At 39.4% G+C, this 22656-nt stretch overlaps 1 long non-coding RNA gene across 1 annotated transcript; it reads right to left on the minus strand.

Moving 5' to 3' along the window:
* Nucleotides 1-244: 244 nt before the first annotated feature.
* Nucleotides 245-13216, minus strand: LOC139362329 (uncharacterized). The gene is made up of 3 exons (XR_011620996.1): nt 13086-13216; nt 10892-11683; nt 245-2315 (listed from the first exon to the last, which is right to left on the minus strand). It is a non-coding gene; the product is annotated as an uncharacterized lncRNA (long non-coding RNA).
* Between the last annotated feature and the right edge of the window lie 9440 nt (nt 13217-22656).

Consider the following 22656-nt stretch of genomic DNA (forward strand, 5'->3'; position numbering starts at 1 on the left):
AGCCTCCCATATAGCTGGGTGGGACTACAGGCATGTGCCACTAAACCCAGGTAGAAAAAATAATTTAAAAAAATTAAAAAAATACATTTATTTACATTTTAAAGGGAATTTATTTGAGAAACATATAAAAACATGACAGAACACATCATAGGCCACTTTACACCATAAAATAGGCAATAATAACATACACATTTTTGCAAGCATAAGCACTCAAGTATTCTAATGATAGCCACATGCATATAACAGATAAACCATATTCATTAATAAATAAGTCAAAAAGTGAAATGTATAAACACATGTCACTATGGTTGGTAACTATGTGCACCCAGCTTTATAAATGCAGTCATCTGAAATACTATGATGGACAACCTGCATGTTTCAATGAGACCCATCAAAAACCACACTGAGTCACCACCACATATGCAGTTGCCCAAGTAGCTGACATCTTGAGATATTTTATCTTTCACAAATTCAGATGTACAGAAAGGACATCTCTTCATTATTAAGGAAGTTTTGACATTTTCATATACACGCACAATGCTTACACACAAAGTCAACGTTCCGATATTGCACTTTCATAGAGTCAAATTTGCAAAAAATGCATAAAACAAATTAGAACTCTACAGAAGTCTTTACACAACTTATATCTCCAGTACTGGAAATGAAGCAAACATAGCATAGGAAATTGGCACTATATGTGAAAGAGTATAAGTTGTATATGATTGAATAATTTGGCAAGGGAGATTTCTGTATTTTTCATTTGCATTTTTACTTCTTCTATGATTTTTGAAACACTCACTGCACTTGTACTTGAAGAGTGACTGTGGTCTACAAATTTTGTAAGTATGCACAGTCCATTTGAAAGTCTGGTTATTGCTCAGTCATTGCAATTAAGTGATTTTCTGCTTTCACAATGCCAATAGTAATTAGCTTTTAAAGTTTTATCTTTCACTATTAAGAGGCCTCATACACTTAGATCATCATAGCCTTTTGTGAGAGAAAAATTTCACAGAATCTCTCCCGTTATGTTGCAAGTAATATAGTAAGGAGGAATGACATTTGGCTTCCTTAATACCAAATCTATTTTAGTCAAGGTTCTCCAGAGAGACAGAACAAATAGGATATGTGTATAGATAGAGGACAGGAGCTTTATCAGTAAGATGGGCTCACACAGTTATGGAGGCTGAGAAGTTCCACAACAGGCCATCTGCAAGCTAGAGACTTGGTTCAGTCCAAGTCTGAAGTTCACAGAACTAGGAAAGCTGATATTGTAACTCAGTTTGTGGCTGGAAGCCTCAGCACCTAGGAGATGGCTTGTGAAAGTCCTGAGTCCGAAGACTGGTGAACCTGGAGTTCTAGTGTCCAAGGCAGCAGAAGGTCTACCCCAGCTCTCAGAGAGAGACCAATTTGCCTTATGTGTTTCTTCTCTCTCCTGGCCTCCAGCTGATTGGATGGTGTCCTTCAACATTGACAGCAGATCCCCCACACCTAGTTAACCCACTCAGACTCACACACTAATCTCCTCTGAGAAAACCCTTACAGACACATCCAAAATAATGCTTTACCAGGCTTGTAGGCTATACACAAGTCCACCCTTTGTCACCCATATGCATCACCTTAAACCACATTTAATTTCCAAATAAAGACAGCAAGATAATAGTTCTGACTAACTTGATGCAACTAACATGATGTAACTATCCAGCGTGCAACTGAACACACACTAATCCTTTCCCCCAGAATTCAGCATTCAGGGTTTTAATCTTTCATGGTTGTGATTTTGGGGATTTTGGATGTTAGGGATTTTGATCTTTTGGGATTTCAACATTCAGAATTAGGGTATTTGGGACTGCATCTTTCAAGATTATAATTGGCACTGGAAAGAACTACTCAGTGGATTCAAACTGGCAGCTGGAATTCTTTCCCAGAAAAGCCAGGTCCCATTTGCTGCGACCAAATGACACAAATAAAGTTTCAAGTCTATTGCAGGGGAGTCCATCAAGCTCCAAATTGTCTCTGATTCCAGTTGTGGAAAGCCCGTGTGTTCGTTGACATCTACAGTGACTTCCCTTTTCTTCCTTTTTCAATCAGGATATTTAGGTTTCCTTAAAAATGGTTTAAATGGCATCAGATGCCCTCTCTTTTACTCACCCTGCCACTCTCTCTCCTCCAGGTTAGCAATTTGCGTTCTCATTTCTACAGCACTTTCTCATTTCTACAGCACCTTATTTTCCTTCTGCTAATGTGATTCCTCCTCATGCCTACACAGAGAAGTTTTATTTGCCCCCGGAGGTGCTCGTATGTGAATTGAGAAGAACCTGCTTAGAGAAAGAGATGGTTTCGTATGTTTCAATCATGTAGACAGTCTATGAATCAAAAGGGATTTTTCAGACTGAGTTAAACAATCTATTTTTCTTCCTGTATGTGTCACCATTTTTCTGGAAACTCTTACTTATCAGGTACAACTTTCCTTCAGGAGGTTCTCTGACAGCTCAATCATGTTCTATGCTGGATCCCACAGTGAAGCCAGAAAGCTGAAAGTGTTTGCAGTTCTCATTTCCGTGGCAACTGTCTGAAGGACCAAATACGAGATATTGATTCACTGTAGGACCCAGCAGAAGAAGGAACTGAGTGGTGAGGAAAACCCCTTTTAGTCAGAAATTTTTCATTAGGAGGTCAAGACCTTTGAAAAATTAATGGAAAAGTACTGAACAATACCTTTACGTATTAAAAAAAAAAAAACGCACAAATGCTGTACTGTTCTTAACTAGGGAATTTTACATTTGTGTGTCATAACGAATCCATTTCCTCTTCACTGTCCCCTGCTCCGTCTTCTTTCCATAACTGTCAGTCTATCCATGCCTTTTTCTTTCCACTGTAACACGATGCCTCTCTAACTCAGCAGAACTGGAAAAATACTTAACAGCTAAAAGGTACAAATGGATATGAATAATTCCATACATTTATGGGGCTCTCTGAGCAACGGACCAGTAAATACTGCCCAGGTTGTGCTATGCAGATTCCCTGCATTATCTTGGGAAAAGAAAGTTTCCTGAGCAGGAGTCAACACGGGAAGTTGAATGGCTTTCCAGTTTCTCCTGCCTTCGATTTTTATTATTTTTATTTAATTTCAAAGACTGAATTTTTAGAGCATTTCTTTCATAGTCAAATACAATTGTAAAACACATTGGAAAGTCAAATAAGATTTGTTTGGATAATCTACCGTCACCTTTGGCATGAAAAATCAATAAGTCACTAAAATGTCCCCTACTGTGGGGGTAGAGGGATGATGTGTCTACGCCACAGTTAGGCAATATACATAATCCCCATGAAAAGACTTCGGCTTAAGGTTGTTGCAGCCTTCAGAGGAAAACTGATAAAAACTTGAGCACTTCTACATATCAAGCTGTTTGGGTTTTTTCAGCCACATCTTACTTTTTATTTCCTAGCAACTGTGTTATGTAAAAAGGATCTGAGGGTTTTGAAAAGAATGTATTGCCAGGCGCAGTAGCTCATGCCTGCAATCCCAGCAGTTTGGGAGGCCGAGAGGGGTGGATCAATTGAGGTTAGGAGTTTGAGACCAGCCTGGCCAATATGGTGAAATCCCATCTCTACTAAAAATACAAAAAATTAGCCAGGCGTGGTGGCACATGCCTGTAATCCTGGCTACTCGGGAGACTGAGGCAGGAGAATAGCTTGAACCCAGGAAGTGGAGGTTGCAGTGAGCCAAGGTCACGCCACTGTAACCCAGCCTAGGCAACAGAGTGAGACTCTGTCTCAAAAAAAAAAAAAAAAAAAAAAAAGTATATATATATACACACACACACACACACACACACACACACACACACACATAATTGCAAAAATCTGTCATTTTTATAGCTAGCAATTAAATTGAGACACTATTTTTATAAAGATCATCATTAAGACATTTCTTTCAAAGTCACTGAATAACCTACTGAAATCCATGACATCATCAACTTATTTATCAGGGGCTCAGAGTGAGACAGAGAATTAAGGTAGTTATCCAGCAAGAGGGAAACCCCTAATTTGTATTATTGCAACATAGTTATCCTGTAGTCTATGTTTTTAGCTCCCATTTATTATTTCTTAGTGTTCATTTATCAAGTTTCTTTATTTCTCACAACTTCTAATAATTTTTTAGAAACACTGAGTAAACTCTGCCATTGTAAGTCCTGAAGGGAATTTCCGACATAAATGGACCAAAAGCACAAAACCCTGTAAGTAGTTAGGCAAAATTTTTCCTTAAAGTTATGTCAATCAAGATGTTAACATAAAGATCTACCTTTCTTTAGTGGTCAAACACTAAAAAGGAATTGTATGTTTGCAGATATCATTTCTATGTTACATTTTTGTTGATTATTATACAAATATTAGTGCATATATATAGATATATATATATATACACATACATGTATCTACACAGACACTCATAAAACAAATCGTTTGTATCTTCAGTTTCTTGGTGTTGTTTTGCTTTCTTAGGCACATGCTTTTTTTCATCCTTATAACCTTAAAGGACAAAGTATTTTACATGTTTTATCATTGTTTGTTAATACCGTTGATAGTTATAACAATGAGCCTTAGTTCAATATTAAAATATTTATTAATTGACAGCTTTTTGAGTTGCTGTATGATTTTTAAAACTTATTATTAATATTTTTAATGGACAAATTTTAATTTTATGCATGTATGGGGCACAATGTGATGTTTTATTATACAGTTTGTATAGAATGTGGCAATGATTAAATCAAGCTACTTAACATATCCATCACCTTGATTAACTATCATTTTTTATGATGAGGCATTTTAAATTTATTCTGTTAGTGACTTTTTTTATATTTATAATACTACATCCCAAATTCTACAAGACATTAAAAAAATTTTACTATGATTTTTAAATTACTACTACTGCTATGACTTTTGCTATGATTTCTTAAGGAAATATACCATATATGTCAGGTGAAATTTGAGCAGTGTTAGGGCCAGAGTGTCATCCCCATCTCCTCCAAAGCTTAAGAGGGTGGGCATCTCAAAAGAGAGTATGCTGGTGTCCAGGAACTCTACGGGATTTTGACCTGTACCTGGGACCCTCCTTCCTGGCCTCCTAACAGTTGGTGGCTCTCGGATAGGGGAGCTCATGAAGTGGCCAAAAGTAGTGATCAGGCTCAGACATATGCCCATTTCTGTAATTCAAAGAAAAGGGTGTCTTGCTGAGGCAGGTGGATCACTTGAGCCCAGGAGTTCAAGACCAGCTTGGGCAACATGTTGAAATGCTGTCTCTACTAAAAATAGAAAAATTAGCCAGGTGTGGTGGCCCATGCCTGTGATTCCAGCTACTTGGGAAGCTGATGTGGGAGGATCACTTGAGCCAGAGAGGTGAAGGCTTCAGTAAGCCTTGATTACCCTGCTGTACTCCAGCCTGGGCAAAAGAGCAGGACCTTGTTTAAAAAAAAAAAAAAAAAAAAAAGAGAGAGAGAGAGAAAGAGAAAGAAAAGAAAGAAAGAAAGAAGAAAAAAAGAAAGAAAGAAAGAAAGAAAGAAAGAGAAAGAAAGAGAAAGAAAGAGAGAGAGAGAAAAGGAAAGGAGTGTCTTAATGTGTTTTAAAGAGAATGTAACTGTGGCAGGGGCAGGGATGAATCCGGTCTTTGGGTACATGGAGCTAGGATGAAATTTTGCCAGTGTTTTCCCCTTTCCTCTCTTGTCCCTGCTTCTCTCAGAACATTTATGCTCTCCCACAGCAGAGCAGGGGAGCTTCTTCCAACCAGGAGAATTTGGCCTTCTACCGTACCAGAGCCTCCCATCTCTACCTACCTCAAAGAAGAGCTAGCACCTGTGCAACTGGCCTGGCTGTGGGTGGGGGCTTCCACTGGCCCAGAGTGAGTGGCGATTAGCCCTGAGCTACTCAACAATGTGTAAGAGCATGCATTCCTGAGGGAATATTAAAAGTGGTTTTGGTAGTAGATATGCAGAATTGATTCACTTGGTGGTCTCAATTTGTAAGCCCATGGTTCAAGCCACTGTTATCTGAAGGTAAAGCCTTAAGAAGTATTTGAATTGTATGTAAGATGTGATATATAGATCTGTATTCATTTTTAAGTGCCAGTTATAAAAAAGGAAGGCTGGAAAATCTCAAAGTTTTAACAATTTTATTAAATTTTTATAGTTAAAATATATAGTTATCAATAATATATTTTGCTGGCTATAAAATTTGTGGGGAAACTAGTTAAGTGATAATTTACATGATCTCTTTTAGGATGTGAGACATAGACTGTGGAGGGAAATTGCTTTCGGAATGAATTGAAAAAGAAAATTCTAGTGATAAACAGGGAAACTACATGTCTATATTGAATAGTTTGGTTTTTAAAACTATGAGACAAGCCACGTGAGGATTGCTGGAGCCCATGAGTTGGAGGACAGCTTGGACAACATAGCAAGGCCCCATCTCTCTCTCTAAAAAAAAAAAAAAAAAAAGGAGGGGGAGAGATAAAATGAATAAAGTTATACAGTTTTAACGGAGGAAAAAAGTTAGTTAAAATAGTGATGTTGCTGAACAGTCTCAGAATTAGAAAGGTAATGTTGCGAGTTTTTATTAGAATAAATTTATATCCTAAGGTTAGAGAAAAATTTAATCTCTGAGCTCTGAACTGTGTAAGTTAATGCATGTTTATGGAATTTTCAAAGAAATGGAACACACACATGGTTTCTACTGCCTCTCTTAGTTTCTTCAAAATCAACTTTTCTTCTAACAAAACATAACCATTACTCTTCCATGAAAGAACTAGAGATTCTTCCAAAAGGTGAGTCATTGCAAAATGAGAGTCTTACCTTGAAGATATGAAAGGAGGTTGCATTCAAGGTGTATCTAGTCTTCCACAGTTGGAACATAGGAAAAATTTTTCCCAAAGGAATGATGAACAGAAGAGGAATGAGTCTTAGGAATTTTTTTTCTTTTCTGAGATGGGGTCTTGCCATGTTACTCAGGCTGCTCCTGCACTCCCGGGCTCAAGGAGTCCTCCTGCCTCAGCCTCCCAAGAAGAGTCTTAGGAATTCTAAATGCTGGTTACCCCGATCCCTCCAGCATTCGGACTGATGTTGTATCCAGCAAAGGATCACCAGCCAAATGAGAGACATTAAGCATTGATTTATTAAAAATCTGCACAACTGCCTGAATAAAGGATTTTCAGTATTTTGGGATGGAGAATTCATCTTAGGCCTGAGACTACAGTGGAATTTCCTTTGTAAATATGAATCATGGGAACCATAGGCTCAGGTGTGTCTGGGAAGGAAGGAGAGAGAGGGAGGGAGGAAGAGAGAGAGAGATATCATGGGAAACATAGGCTCAGGTATATCTGGGAAGGAAGGAGAGGGAGGGAGGGAGGAAGAGTGACAGAGAGAGAGAGAGGGAGAGAGAGAGATTGCAGAGCAGACTCCAAGTTCATGAAGGCAAACGTTGTGTGGGAGGACACAGACCTGAAAGATAGTGGCAGGTCCTCATAGCCTTTCAATACGGCGATTCTACCCACTTAGGAAAGGAGGCCCAATAAAATTTGACCAACCAGCCCCTCCTCTTCCTCTGGAAAGAGCAAACAAGGAAAAGAGAGGAAGCATAAAGGGAGAAGGAAATCCAAGCAATGAGGAAGAAGTCATCTCCCAACAGACTACTGATATCAGTCAGTTATATTTTGGGGTTAAATGGGTTTTTGTTGTTTGCCTGGAAACAGTATAATATTGTTTCTATGGGAAAGAGTGTTCTGAGTTCTAAATAAATGACTCATAAATGACGTTTTGGACTGCAACATATCAAGACAATTGAGCTTATTTTTCACATTAACTGTACACGCACCTCATGTACTATGATGATATGTAGGACTGGGCTTTGTCAGCAATGACTGTACGGTCCTGTCAGAGTTCTACAAAATGAGAGTGAAGATACACTTTTCTTCTTAGGCTATGCTAGGAAACATACACATTTCAGCAAATAATACAAACTAGGATTAATTTAATCACTTGTTAATTTAACAAATGCAGTCCAAGGGGAAATTATTCAAGAAATAATATAGCATTTTTTTCTGGCTTAACTTCTACCACACTTACTCACTGAATTAGATAAATGATTTTATCAGTTAGCTTTAAAAATTTTTTGTTTTGTTTTTGGTAGAGGTAGGGTTTTGCTGTGTTACCAAAGCTGGTCTCAAACTCCTGGGCTCAAACAATCCTCCCACCTTGGCCTCCCAAAGTGCTAGGACTACACGCATAAGCCACTGCACCTGGCCTCAATTAGCTTTTGGTATCTTATAAGCTCCACCCCAAAATTCAGTGGCTTAAAATAAAAACTATTTATATGACTCATGTGTCTGAGGACTGACTGATTGAGGCTGAGCTATCTGGGCAGTGCCCTTTCAAGTTATGTATCCAGCTAGTCTTGGCTGCTCACAATGATTTGGGTTCAGGTTGGCCTCCAACATGCTCATTCTTGTGCCTAGGTAGAGGGGACAGAATGTTCGGGGAAGTTCTTCTTATGGTGACAGCAGATGTGCAAGAGATCATGAAGCAAATTCAAGGCATCTTAAGCCCTAAGCTCATCATGGACCTTCGTCATTTCCACTTTCTTCAGTTGCCCAAACCAAGTCATATGGCTGAACCCAAAGTTAAGGTGTGGAGAAATATATTCTGCTTCATTAGTGGGAAGAACTGCAAAGTTCATTGAAATGATTGTAGACACAGGAAGGGGCTGACTTGATGGGAGAGTTCCTTGCTGACTTAGAATTGAAGTCAATGCTGCAATCTACCACAATGATTATGAACCCAATGGACTTAAATTAGTTCTACTTGGAGAGTCAGGTGTCCATGTTTGGGGATAAGGGCAAAAGAAACAGGGCAAGCTCTTTGTAACTGAACCCAGTTTTGGCTGCTTAAAAGCCAAACATGAGAGAGAAGAATTGGTGGCAGAAAAAGCAGGCTTATTCATAAAGCCAGCAAAACAGAGAAAATGGTGAACTAGCTTAGAACTTAACTTCTAAAGTACTGTCTTAAATTTTCCTGGCTGGCAAGAAGGTTTTTATGGTAGGTGAATATGAGGAGGAAAAGGTGGTTTAGATCAAGAGGTGATGACAATTGCAGGCATCTGGATGCCAGCTAGGGTCCGACGAAGTTGGGATCTTCTTTGTCCTTGGTCAGGTCACAATGCTCCTGTAAATCTTTAACAAAACATAGCCAATTGTTTATATACTTTGCCTTTAATCCCAGAGTTAGTTTTTAAAACTGCATGATTATTGTTTTTGCATTTTATCTCGGTGCTCTAAAATTATCCTAGTTTACATGTAAGAATGGGGAAGCCCCTTAAACAAAAATGGAGTTAGTTGTGTTAGTCCTTTTGCTGTTTTACTGTTACCTTTTGAGTGGCATGCCTTGCAAAGGCACAGTGCCTAACCCTGCCATTTGAAGATTCAAGACCTGGCCAGGCATGGTGACTTACGGTTGTAATCTTGGCACTTTGGTATGCTGAGGTGGGAGCATCACTTGAGCCCAAAAGTTAATAACCAGCCTGGGCTACATAGTGAGACACCGTCTCTACAAAAACAATTAAGAATTATCTGGGTGTGGTGATGCAAACCTGTGGTCCCAGCTGTTTGAGAGGCTGAGGCAGGAAAAGGGCTTCAGCCCAAGAGTTTGAGGTTGCAATGAGCTATCATCACACCCCGCCCTCCAACCTGGGCAACAGAGTATGACTCTGTATCAATAAATAAATGAATAAATTAATTAATACATGCATAAGTAAATAAATTAATTAAAAAATAAAAGACTCAAGATTTTCCTGAATTTGAATTTTAAAAGTTTGATCCACTAGTCCTGCAGTGGTTGCTGCATCCCTCTTTCTTCATCTCAGAACTGTGGCAAATAGAGCCAGCTAGGAACTTTCCCATTAAGTCAGGCTAATGGGTAGTGGATGCCCAACGGAGGCAGAAGCACTGAGGGAGGTACTATGGGAAGCATGTGCACCTTCTCATGAGCTTTGAAAAATTCCAATTAATTGGGGAAGTCTATTTTTAATTTTTGTTTTTTTTAGAGACGGAATCTCAGTCTGTTGCCCAGGCTGCAGTGCAGTGGCACCATAGCTCACCCTAACGTCAAACTTCTGGGATCAGGTGATCCTCCTGCCCCAGCCTCCTGAATAGCTGGGACTACAGCTATTCACCACTACCCTTGGCTGGAGAAGTCTTAAGAAGCGCCATGAAGTGCTGGCGATATGCCTCTGGCTCCCTACCTAATCTGGATTATGAGAGAGAGAGAGAGAGAGAGAGAGAGAGACTGATTGATTGCAGGGCAGACTCCAAGTCCATGAAGACAAATGTTGTGTAGGAGGACATAGACCTGAAAGATAGTGGCAGGTCCTCATAGCCTTTCAATACAGTGATTCTGCCTACTTAGGAAAGGAGACCCAATAAACGTTAACCAACCAGCCCCTTCTCTTCCTCTGAAATGAGCAAACAAGGAAGAGAGAAGGAGCTGGCGATATGCCTCTGGATATATAATGTAATCCTAATCAGGATTACAAGAGGAGAGAATGGTAGAGTAATTGGCTTGGTGACTATGCTTGCTTTTATTGGGATGGTATAAATATAAAAGTTTTGTACTTTACTATAACAATTATGGAACAAAAATTTTACAAATTTTTAGCGCATTTTGATTATTAAAGCATTCTAATTCTCCTATATAATATTCAGTCCTGTTCTCAAACTCATTGAAAGGTGTCTTCTCCTTCCTCTAACTCAGGGTAGTTCTGCCTGAAAAGATCTGTTCTGTATCCATTTTTCTCCTCCTCTTTTCCTAATTGCAACTGGGGATGAGGGAGGAAGGGCAGACTTACAGACCTCTTCTTGGCTGGCCATGATGCATTTCTATTCAATGCAGTCAACATCCTGATGAGGAGGTGCTAACATCCTTTGCAAATGAAGGGGTTATTTGGGTGAAGATTCCTTAGGCACTGGCTCTCCTTTGCCAGGCTTGGCCATCTATTCCAGGCAGGCCCAGTTGATGGCCTGCAATGCATGTGCTTCTTAGCCAGCATCCTCTTTTCCAATACACACATAGCCTACACTGCAGACATTGTTCAAGACTAGCCCTAATTCTCACTTTTCAGCAAAGTGTTAGGTCAGCAGGAACATATAGGATCCATCTTCTATCAGAGACTGACAAATTAAGAACAGAGTGGTCCTTGGACCTCACCATGCTCTCTCTCTCCAGATCTCTTTGCTCCTATTCCAGCTACATGGGGGTTAAGCAACATGTCCACTCTTGAAGCAAATCCCCATTATGATGATAAAAATGCTGGTCTCCAGCCTGGGTAACAGAGCAAGACTACATCTCTACTAAACAATTTGAAAAAATCAGCTGGTGGCATGTGCCTGTAGTTCCAGCTACTGTGGGTGCTGAGGCAGGAGGATCACTTGAGCCCAGGAGTTCAAGGCTGCAGTGAGCTGTTATTATGCAACTGCACTCTAGCCTGGGTGACAGAGCAAGACCCTGTCTTAAAAAAAGAATGTTGATTTCCTCTTCTTCTAGGAAGAAATTGATCTTTAGAAGAAATTCTGGTTGCTTTTTTCTCTCCCTTTCCATGAGCTTTGGGGAGAGGAAAGCTATACCTCTTTTCCTCTCAGTCCTTTCTGTGGACAGGAAGCAGAGATGGGAGAAGCTTAGGATTAGTAGCAGGAGCAATCGTGCTGCTTGAAGCCCCAGGAGAATGTGATAGGCTACAGCTTCTGGCAGATCTCTGTTTTTAAAATGTAGAGGTACTCACTGGTTTTTTACTTTAGTTTGGGGCCCCAGTTGCAGTTCAGGAACAACAGGAAAGGTCTTATGATGTGTCCTGTCAGCTTTGGAACCAGGCTTATCTTGGTTCAAAACTGGGCTCTGCTACTTACTATTAAGTCTCATTTTCTTCATCTATAAAGTGGTGTCACTAGTGCCTACTTCTCAGGGTTATTTCAATGATAGAATAAATGAATAAACGTCACTTGACATCCACATTAGAGGTATTCATCACTGTTAACGAAAAATCACTATCTTCTCTCACCACCTCATCCTCCATGTCCGCCCCCTGCTCCTTGCTTGCCCCACATTTGTGCATGTCTAGATCTATGTAGATAGACATAAATGTGTACATGTGCATGTATAAAACCTAGATCTTTGATATTTTTTCCCCTTGAATGTGTAAGTTATGTTATTGGTGCAATAAAAAAATATTTGGAATGTAAATCTTCAACATTCAGTCGCAATGCTCCTAAATTCTTCTATGATTCATCAAGTCATAATTATCGGGTATGGACTCGCTATTTCCTGCAGCACACTGTGTAGGTGTTGTTATTACCAGAAATCCTCCATAATGCTACCCAGTCATTTCAGCCTCTGTTTCTACAGAAATGACTAGGATGAAAGAAAAGGAAGATTAAAACTAAGAAATGTGATTGTTTTCATGTTTTACCATCAAGAATATCCTTTTAGTTAAAATGAGATTATTTAAATAAGAATAAACAAATTTAAATAAAAAAGAAGTTTTGATGTTGATTTCTAAACTGAGTAGGGTTTTACCTGACAAAATCTACAAAGCAGAATATTTATCCTCAAAATATATCAGTCACACAGCATCACTACTCATGTTTTTATACCCTTAAATATGGTAGGTTTTCTAAAAGCTTAGTAGATCGAGAGCTTTTTAGGTTACATGGGCTCTATGTTTAGAGAAAGGAAGAAGTACAATCATTCAACAAACATTTATTAAGCATCAAATTACATAACTTACAAGCTTCTGACTCTCTTCTCCACTGCTTTAAAGTTTAGAGACTAGAGTCTAATAGAGGAGAAATAAACAACAACAACAAAATCACACTCCCATCTCCTTCCATCCTCCTTCATTACCTAACATGGGTACCACCAGCTCCAACACCAATTTTGACACCCTCAACTGGGAAGCAGTTTTACTGCGCACCAGTCACCAACTTGTCTGAGCCCAGTGAGGCAGAGCACCCACACACACAACGAGTTATGTGAAGAGGGTTTATTACTCACCAATAGGCAGCAAAGGACAACAGAATCCTGATTCACTGTGAGCTGTTCCCTCAAGGCCCAAGAAAGCTGCCCAGGATGGACAGAGCACGGACTGTGCTGCCCTACTTGCAACGCAGGAAAGGGACCCTGAAAGGCAGCCAGTCCCAGGTGATATACTTCAGGGTCACATGATATACTGGGCTGAAGTGTGGAGGACATCCTGTTCTGGCTGTGGGAAGGCCTGGAACAGAGCCCAGGCTGTTCCGGCCAGCTCCTCCCTTATCTCAGGATGGTGCGTTCCCAGCACATTCTGCAGTTATTATTGAGAACTGCAAGTGAAAAAGGGAGAGAACTGGGCCAGTCCAAGGCTGCCTGGAGAACTGTCCTGCACCAACACTACTATGACCACCTCCATTATCCCAAAGCAGTCTCAGGAAGATCTGCTATATTTGCCCTGCAGATCAAAGCCTATAAGAATTCGAGAAAACTTGATTAACTGCATCCTAAATTTTATCATCTGCAAAGTCTACATAATATTTTTCTGGTTTGTCATATTAATCAGGTTACCAAGTGTCTTCCTTAGGTAGCCGTAAGTAAACAAATACATCTGGAATGCCTGCTCTCAGGATCTGCTTCCATTGACCCTTGTGTGGGCACACACACAGACCCTAAAAGTAACTGGAAATTAAATAGGATCTTGGTTTGATTTTATTTTTACACAGAGAAAGCCTAAGGATGCACTCATAGTTATGACTGATTTCAACTAGTACAATAGTATCTATTACAATAGTTCTAACATAACAACGAAAGATTCCAAGAGCCTTTATGCACACACAAAGATAATGGGCAAGGAATCGGAGTCATAGCATGTTGGAACTGAAAAGGTCTCAAAAATCACTACTCCAAATCTCTCATTTTACTAATAAGGAAATTTAATCCTTTGTATCAGGAAAAATTGTGAAAGAATGGAAAAAAAATAAAGATCACTGGACATCCTTTCTAGCACACCCTTCCACATCATCTGGTTCTACAGAGGGTCTGAGACTTCAGTCTTTGAACAATTTTATAACTCAGTAATGAAAATGATTTTTCCCCAAAGAAAAGCAAAGGAATATTTTCACGTGGAATAAAACTGGCTATGGCTCTGTGGATATTGACAGTTTTCTATCTGTTTGCAAATTCATTTCAGCATTACCAGTAGCTGATTAATGCATACTTTGGAACTGGTTATATCTTCTTACTGGTTTCTTTGTTGATTAGTTAAATAAAATATTTGATATGTGCTTTTTTTTTCTTCTTTTTTTTTTCTTTCGAGACAGAATCTCGTTCTGCTGCCAGGCTGGAGTGCAGCCTGCCACTCGGTTCACTGCAGCCTCCACCTCCTGGTTCAAGCGATTCTCTTGCCTCAGCCTCCTGAGTAGCTGGGATTACAGGTGTGTGCCACCACGTCCAGCTAATTTTTGTATTTTTAGCAGAGACGGGGTTTCATCGTGTTGGTCAGGCTGGTCTTGAACTCCTGATCTTGTGATCTGCCCGCCTCAGCTTCTCAAAGTGCTGGGATTACAGGCATGAGATATGTGCTTATTTTATATCTGTATGAGAGTCATGACTTTACTTTTTAAAAAAAATCCTTTAACATCTACCTGCAACATCTGATTGGAATACTAAATGAAATCTATCAATTATTTTTATCAATGATAAAGCCAGGTATTAGACATTTACTATTTCTAAGTGCTTTACGTATATTTTCTTATTTTAGTCTCATAATCACACCATGAAGTATATATTATTAGTCTTAATTTTATAGATTAGGAGATTGAGGCTTGGGTGAAATAAGTGGTTTGTCCACAGCTGGAAGTGATAGAGCCAGAATTTGAACCTAAATTGGTCAGACTCCAAAGCGGCTACTTCTAACTATAAGGCCACAGGAAATTCCTGCTTTGCTTTGGGCCTCACTTTGTCTACCTATAAAATGGATTTTTAAATATCTGTTTACCTCCAGAATACAATAAAGAGATTGCCCTTTGTTACAAACTCAGTTGAGTCCTTCCACACACCTGTAATCCCAGCACTTTGGGAGGCCGAAGCAGGCAGATCAGGAGGTTAGGAGTTCGAGACCAGCCTGGCCAACATGGTGAAACCCCCGTCTCTACTAAAAATACAAAAATTAGCCAGGTGTGGTAGCGCATGCCTGTAATTCTAGCTACTCAGGAGGCTGAGGCAGGAGAATTGCTTGAACCTGGGAGATGGAGGTTTCAGTGAGCTGAAATCGCACTGCTGCACTCCAGCCTGGGCAACAGAGAGAGAGTCTGTCTCAGAAAAAAACAAAAAAACAAAAAACAGTAATTCAGTTAAAATGAGGTAGTAAGAGTGGGCCCTAATCCAACACGATGGGTGTCCTTATAAGAGGAAAAAATTAAGAAACAGTCACACACAAAGAGAAGACCATTTGAAAACACAGTAAGAAGGCAGCCATCTGCAATCCAAGGAAAGATGCCTTAAAAAGAAACAACCTTGCTGACACCTTATCTCCAACTTCCAGCCTCCCGAATTGTGAGGAAATAAAATTCTGTTGTTCAAGCCTCCCAGTCCATGACACTTCATTGTAGCAACCCCAGTAAACTAATACTTCCTGAATGTGCTTTAATCACTAAGAATATAGGGTAGAGGGCCAGGGTGGTGGATAAGGACATACCCCCTTGGCTTAAAGACTTGGCAACCACACAACACTTTTGTGTGAAGAAGCAGGTGCACCTTCCTCTGGGGACAAGGCTTAGTGAGGGAAGAATGGGCTGGATTTGGGCTTCTAGCCTCTCTCACCCCCTTGGCTGGCCTCGATGTAGAGCAGTAACTACACAGCTGTGCTCAGAGGCCCTGGTGCCACCAAGATGTGAAGATGATTCCTTAGTAAGACACAGACTCCACTGGAATTAAAGACCAGTCATTCCCTTCCCTCCTTTCTGCCCAACTCCTCCAGCTGCCCACCGAAAATCACATTACTATACCCTCAACCTGAGCTGCCTGAGAATTAAATAACGGATATCCTGGCTGAGGGGGCTGGAGGGCACGAGTGAGAACTGTGAGTGGGCAAATGCTCAAGGACTTCAGGAGATAACTGTAAGTTTGTTGTAAGAGTGAATAAAATCACAAGTAAGAAAGAGATTTAATTCTCCCCAGTGCAAGAAAGGGAAAGAAGTGCCCCTTCCAATCTCTTTTCCTAGAGCATTTACTTAAAAATCTTGTTTTTTGTTTCTTTTTACTTTTATTTTTTGTGGGTACACAGTAGGTGTATATATTTATGGGGTACGTGAGAGGTTTTGATACGGGCATGCAATGCGTAATAATCACATCATGTAGAAAGCAGTCTCCATCTCCTCAAGTGTTTATCCGTTGTGTTACAAACAATCCAATTACACTCTTTTATTTTTAAATGTAGAATTAAATTATTATTGATTACAATCACCCTGTTGTGTTATCAAATACTAAGTCTTATTCATTATTTTTTTTAATACTCATTAACCAACCTCCCCTCCCCCTACTAGCCTTCCCAGCCTCTGGTAATCATCCTTCTGCTCTCTATTACTTAAGAACACTTGTAATTGTGAATTCTTTCTTTGCCCCCATTGAGATGTATGTAAATCTTTTTAAAAGCTAAATAAGACTCTTGCCAATTTTACAACCCAGGAATGTTTCCTCAAGCACCTGGAAGCCATCTCTTTGAAATGTAATTATCCAGAATGATAGAAAGATAGAGCTCCCACATCCCCTGTTCTGTGGGAAAATCAGAGCCAAACTCCACGAGATCCCTTGCTCCAAATCGCAGAACTATCTCCTGTCATAAAGCTTTAAGAAGTTTGTTTTTCATTTGTATAAAGCCAATTTAGCTCACATAGATGGTCACCCCAAATACCAGGTGAATTTAAGATGAATTATGTGTTACAAATAATAGGTGTTGTTTAGTCCTCTTACTTGAAGACTAATTATCATTTATCTTGAAAACATGTACGTAAAGGGATGTTTCTGCCTGGCTATATAAAAGGGTGAGATTTGTTTCTGTTTTTGCAATCTCTTAGTGGATTGCCTGTGATACGCATCATATTTTCGTTTAGTGATTATTCAATAGTAAAACTGTTTTCTTTCGTTTCTGTTTTTATGGAGAATTTTTCTTGGTTGCCAGAAGATTTTGTTTTTAATTTATATTTCCCCAAATTTGTCCTCAAACTCATTTACATTGTGTTATTTGGCATGTTCTCTGTTACAAGAAACAAAAGTCCCTACTTAACTAGCTTACACAATGAGGGAAATAAATGCTCTTATACAGAAAGAATTCAGAGATAGGGTGTCTTCAAGGCTGGTTAATTTAATACTTCAACAACATTATCAGGGACCCAAGTTCATCTTTCTATCATCATTAACATGTTGGTTTGTTCTTGAGATAGTATTCCTTATTGTCATAAGATAGTTAGGTAACGTCCAAATTTAACAATGTCAGGAAGAAAAAATCTTGCTTCCCTTTTAATCAGAAAGGTAACTGTATTAGTCCATTTTTACATTGCTGTAAAGAACTACCTAAAACTGTGTAATTTATAAGGAAAAGAGGTTTAATTGACTCACAGTTCCACATGGCTGGGAAGGCCTCAGGAAACTTACATTCATGGTGAAGTCAAAAGGGAAGCAAGACATGTCTCACATGATGGCAGGAGAGAAAGAGAACAAAGGTGGAAGTGCCACACATTTTCAAACATCCAGATCTTGCAATAACTCACTTACTATCACAAGAACAGCAAGGGGGATGTCCATCCATAATTCAATCACCTCCCACCAGGCCCCTCCTCCAACATGTGGGTATTACAGTTCAAGATGAGATTTGGGTGGGGACGCAGAGCCAAACCATAACAGTAACCTTTTCCAGAATTTCTCCAGCAGACTCCCATTTTGTTTAACTGGCCAGAACTGCATCACAAAAACCAATCATTGACAAGGGAAATGAAAGTACTGTGACAAGCTTTAATTAATCAGTGTCTACTTTAGTCATGATGGAGAGGAGAAAACAGCCTCCCACCCCTATCCAAATCAAAGTTTCATCAGCAAGGACTACAGTAGGCAGTCAAAAAAGTCTGTTACATATTGCACCAGTAATTTATATTAAAGGGGCACATTACTGAATCTGAATTAAAAGGCAACATTTTATTAAGACATCAAGTGATTTGTAAAAAAAAAAAAAAAGACATTTAAGCAGTACACTTGACCAGACATTTCTTGAGGTTTTTGCTGGGAAATCGTCTTCCAAAGCATCACTTTGCTCAAACTTACTAATAGCTAATTATTGATGACACTACTGTAAACAATCATATGACCTTTACTCGCAGAAGGGCATTATGATATAAAACACCAGAAATTTGTTCTCTCTGGAATTTTTTCAATGTATCAGAGAGATCATCACTTCTTAGATTTTAGGTACAGCAATGTCAATTAATGAAATCAATACAAGATTAGCTAGTAGAAAGACTTTAGAAACATCTGCAACATTTTAATACAACATTTTGACATCTAAATGAACAAGAGAGAAATGAGAAATGCTACCTTCCATGATAAGTATATTTGATTATTGCACTAGTGCTGTTTGTAGTTACCATATCTTTTCCTCCCAACCTGCCCCTACCATGTAAAACAAGATACACGTAATTCATCGTACACATACCCAGAAACAAGACTCTTTCTTTCATGACTATTTTCTCTGTTCCTTTTCCCCTCAATTGTAAATATCATGGAACTACTTTTTGCCCACTGGAAAAGAAATTCTGTGAAATTGGACTCACCATAATGAAGATACTTTCCACCACTAACAGCTGTTATTTGACTTTATCAACTGCCTTTGTAAATTACAATGGCCTCTAACAATTTTTTTCTTTCTGGTTCCTCTAATCATTTTATTTTCCTTCTGTAGGGAAGGTCTTGCCACAAAATGCCAGGTCTCATTGAAGTATCAACAACCTTTTTCTTAAGAATAATAACAGTGGCACTATACTAAACACATAAAGTTTGATGAAGAAACCCTCTTGGTAACTTTCGTTGCTATTCCTCTGGCAAGAATATGCCTTTGCTCTTAGGTTACCACTTTTGCAGTTCTAGAAACTTTTGCTTGATGCATATGACTATAGGGTCATATATAAGCCTAGAAATGCTGATGCCTTGAGTAATTGGACACTAAAGATCCCAGATTATGCTGCACTGGCTCCATTAAAATGCTCTAGAAAACCTTCATGACCTCCTTCATCAGATTGATAGACATGAACAACAAGTTGCATAAATACTAGATGAATCACATAAGTGATGTAGATGATGAATCTGAGTCACTTAAAATTCCAGTGTAAATTTTTTGCCCCAAAAGGTATTTTTATGGCTCCAGTCACATTGGTTGCTATCTCTGTTGATTTCTGCCACATGACTCTTTGCCCATGCTATCCCCTTCTCCGGTAATATTTTTCCTTGTATGTTTACATATTTACCTCCTATCTTTCTGATCTCAGCTCAGTTGCCGTTTCCTTATGGAAGCCTTCCCAGACTTTTCATATAAGGTCAAAGCCCTCTAGTATATGCTCATAATTCACCATTTACTTTTGCTTTATGTACTTACCATAAACACAGTTATATATTTCTTTGTGCAAATTCAATTATTCCTTATTCAACTAATGTGTGTCTATTTCATAAAGATAGTACCTAGCAGTGTTTAGAATATGAGACATTTAATGAATATTTTCTAAATAAAAGAAAAAAATTAACATGCTTTCATGTTTTAGGTAATTATAGCATTAGCGTAGTCATATTCCAACCAAAATTTCAGGGAATTAGCTCCATGAAAATGTTGTTGGTAAGCTATGAGATTGACTCTGAAATTGAAGAGATGATACTTGAGCAAAGCCCAGGTGACAGCTATTAGGTAGATACTTGGCAAAATTTGCAAAAGTATTTCTTCTCCACAGAGAGTGAGTGAGAATTCTTGTGTAATAATTCAGAGTTACTTAATAGGATTATTACGAAAATATATATGCTTTAAGGATGTCTCTAGGCTCAAACTGCGGCAATTTGACACAGAACTGTCTGAGTAAAGCTTTATCTTAGCTGCTGTGACTAAAGTAAACAGTCAATGAAAGGAAAAAGTGACATTTTTCTGCATAAAGACGTTAGTAAATATTAGCTGCTTTCAAATTCTTGGATATTGAGTTTTGAGTTCAACATAAAAGCAAGTGAGATTCTTTGTATCATATCTTTTGTGGAAATCTGAGACCCAAAGCTTTGCTCACACTCTAGCAGCCTATTTTAAAAAGAACCACTCTTTTGTAGGAAAACAATTACTTACTTGTGGATAAAGATGCCAGAAGTTGCAGTGACCAGCCAAGGTGAAAACCTCCATGTGGCCCAAGGTTTAGAGTCTCTTGTCTAGGCTGTAGTAGTTAAAAGCCCTCTCTGTGACTGCAAAACCCAGCTGTATTGCCCAACACAGGCTGAAGACCACAAAGTTAAGAAGTTCACTGTTCCCCTGAATGTTTGTGCCCCCCAAAATTCACATATTGAAGCCCTAACTCCCAGTGTGATGTGATCTGGAGGTGGAACCTTTGGGAAGTAATTACGTTAGATGAGGTCATAAGGGTGGGACCCCCATGGTGGGATGAGTGTCCTTGTACAAAGAAGAGACACCTGAGAGCTCCCTACACATCTCTGTCTCTCTCTGTTTGCCATGTGAGGACACATTGAGAAGGTAGCCATGTGCAAGCTAGAAAGAGGGCCCTTACCAGCAATAAAATCTACCAGCTCCTTAATGATGGACTTCTCAGCCTCCAGAATGGTGAGAAATAAATGTCTGTTCTTTAAGTCACCTAGTCTATGATATTTCGTTATAGCAGCCAAAGCTGACTACAACACCCCCATAGACTTGACTTAATGTATTAATTTCTTAGGGTGGCCTTAACAAAGTACCACAAACTGGGTGGCTTCAAACAATAAAAACCTATTGTCTCACAGTTGTGGAGGTAGAAGGCTAAAATCAAGGCATCAGGAGGACGGTGCTCCTTCCAAAATCTGTAAAAAAATCTCTCCATGCTTCTTCCTAACTTCCGATGGTTTGTTTGCTGGCAATCTTTGGCATTCCTTAACTTGCAACAACACAACTTTGATTTCTGCTTTAATTGTTCCCTCTGTCTCTGTCTTCATGGCCATCTTCTCATAAGGACATCAGTCACATTGGATTAGGGCTCTACTCGACGCATGACTTCATCTTAACGAATTTTATCTGCAACAACCCTGTCTTCAAATAAGGTCACATTCTGAGGTACTGGGGATTAGGATATCAACACAGTGTTTCTTTGCCAGGGTGTGGGAGGCACAATTCACAACCCCTAACACTCAGTAAGACCTACAGAAACTTAAAGTTACTCTCCCTGGCCCTGCCAGATGCTTTTATCTCCAGATGTTAAGATAAACTCCAGTATTCTACTAGTAGTTTAGTTTTCAAATAATAATAATAATAATAAAAATCTCCCTATACAAGTTCCGAAGTCATAAAAAACAGATATAAAGGTGTTTGTTGGCATCTGAACATAAAACGAAGCTTTCTTTTTAAACTGATAAAATCTTGGCTGGAAGACATGGTTTCTATTTATGTGCAGGGGGGCTTCCTAATACTGAAGCCCAGAATTCAATTTACCCACCCAGTGGCAGGCAACCACACCACACATACATCACTGATTAATAAGGATGCCCCGAAGTTCTATCCTGGCTTTCACGTTTTATCAAGGGGCTCACTGACAGATCCCACTTTCAGGTTATTTCTTACATCCTGGAACTTACTGGTAATCAGAGATCATGTGATACCATCACGAGGTAACCATCGGAGCTAATCAGTGTAACAGTAACAGTAACACAACTAACAGATGTGAACAGGAGCTGCCATTTGGATTTACCCTGATTTGAATAAATATCTGAATATTCAGTTTCAAATTATGGGCAAGTAGTCTACATTGAACTTGTGTTAAAACTTCTTAACAAATCTGAAAAGATGATGGTAGAAAAGATGGTGGTAGAAGTGGCATAGCTTTTAGATCTTCTTGAATCCCCACATTAAAAAAGACAGTAAAATTAAAAAAACCAATGGACAACATTTGCAACACAACCCAAGTCACAAGGTACCCACTGAGTCCCAAAATATAAACCATTAAGAGCCATAAAACCTGTACATTGTAAGCATCTGTGCAGGGGAAAGCAGGAGGCAGCCACAGGAACAAATGACAGCCTCACAATGGAAGACCCCAACATGGTCAGCAGGTATGGGGAGGTGGGGGCCCATGTGAGAGCAGTAGCAGGAACAGGGTTGGGTTTGCCCTCGATTTGCAGGAGAGACAAGGGACCTGTGGGGAGCCCGGCTGCACCGGCTTCCCACCTTCCTGACCGGGTCCACACTGAATCAAAACAGTGGGAGCTGAATCAAAATGGACCAGGAACGAACAAGAGAAGAAGAAAAAAGAAGGTCCAGATGAAAGTGAGGCAGGCAAATAGAGTAAGAAAAATTCAGAAAAAGAAATCACTTTATCTTATG

Source organism: Macaca nemestrina, chromosome 3, assembly GCF_043159975.1.
Source record: "Macaca nemestrina isolate mMacNem1 chromosome 3, mMacNem.hap1, whole genome shotgun sequence".
Taxonomy (NCBI): Eukaryota; Metazoa; Chordata; class Mammalia; order Primates; family Cercopithecidae; genus Macaca; species Macaca nemestrina.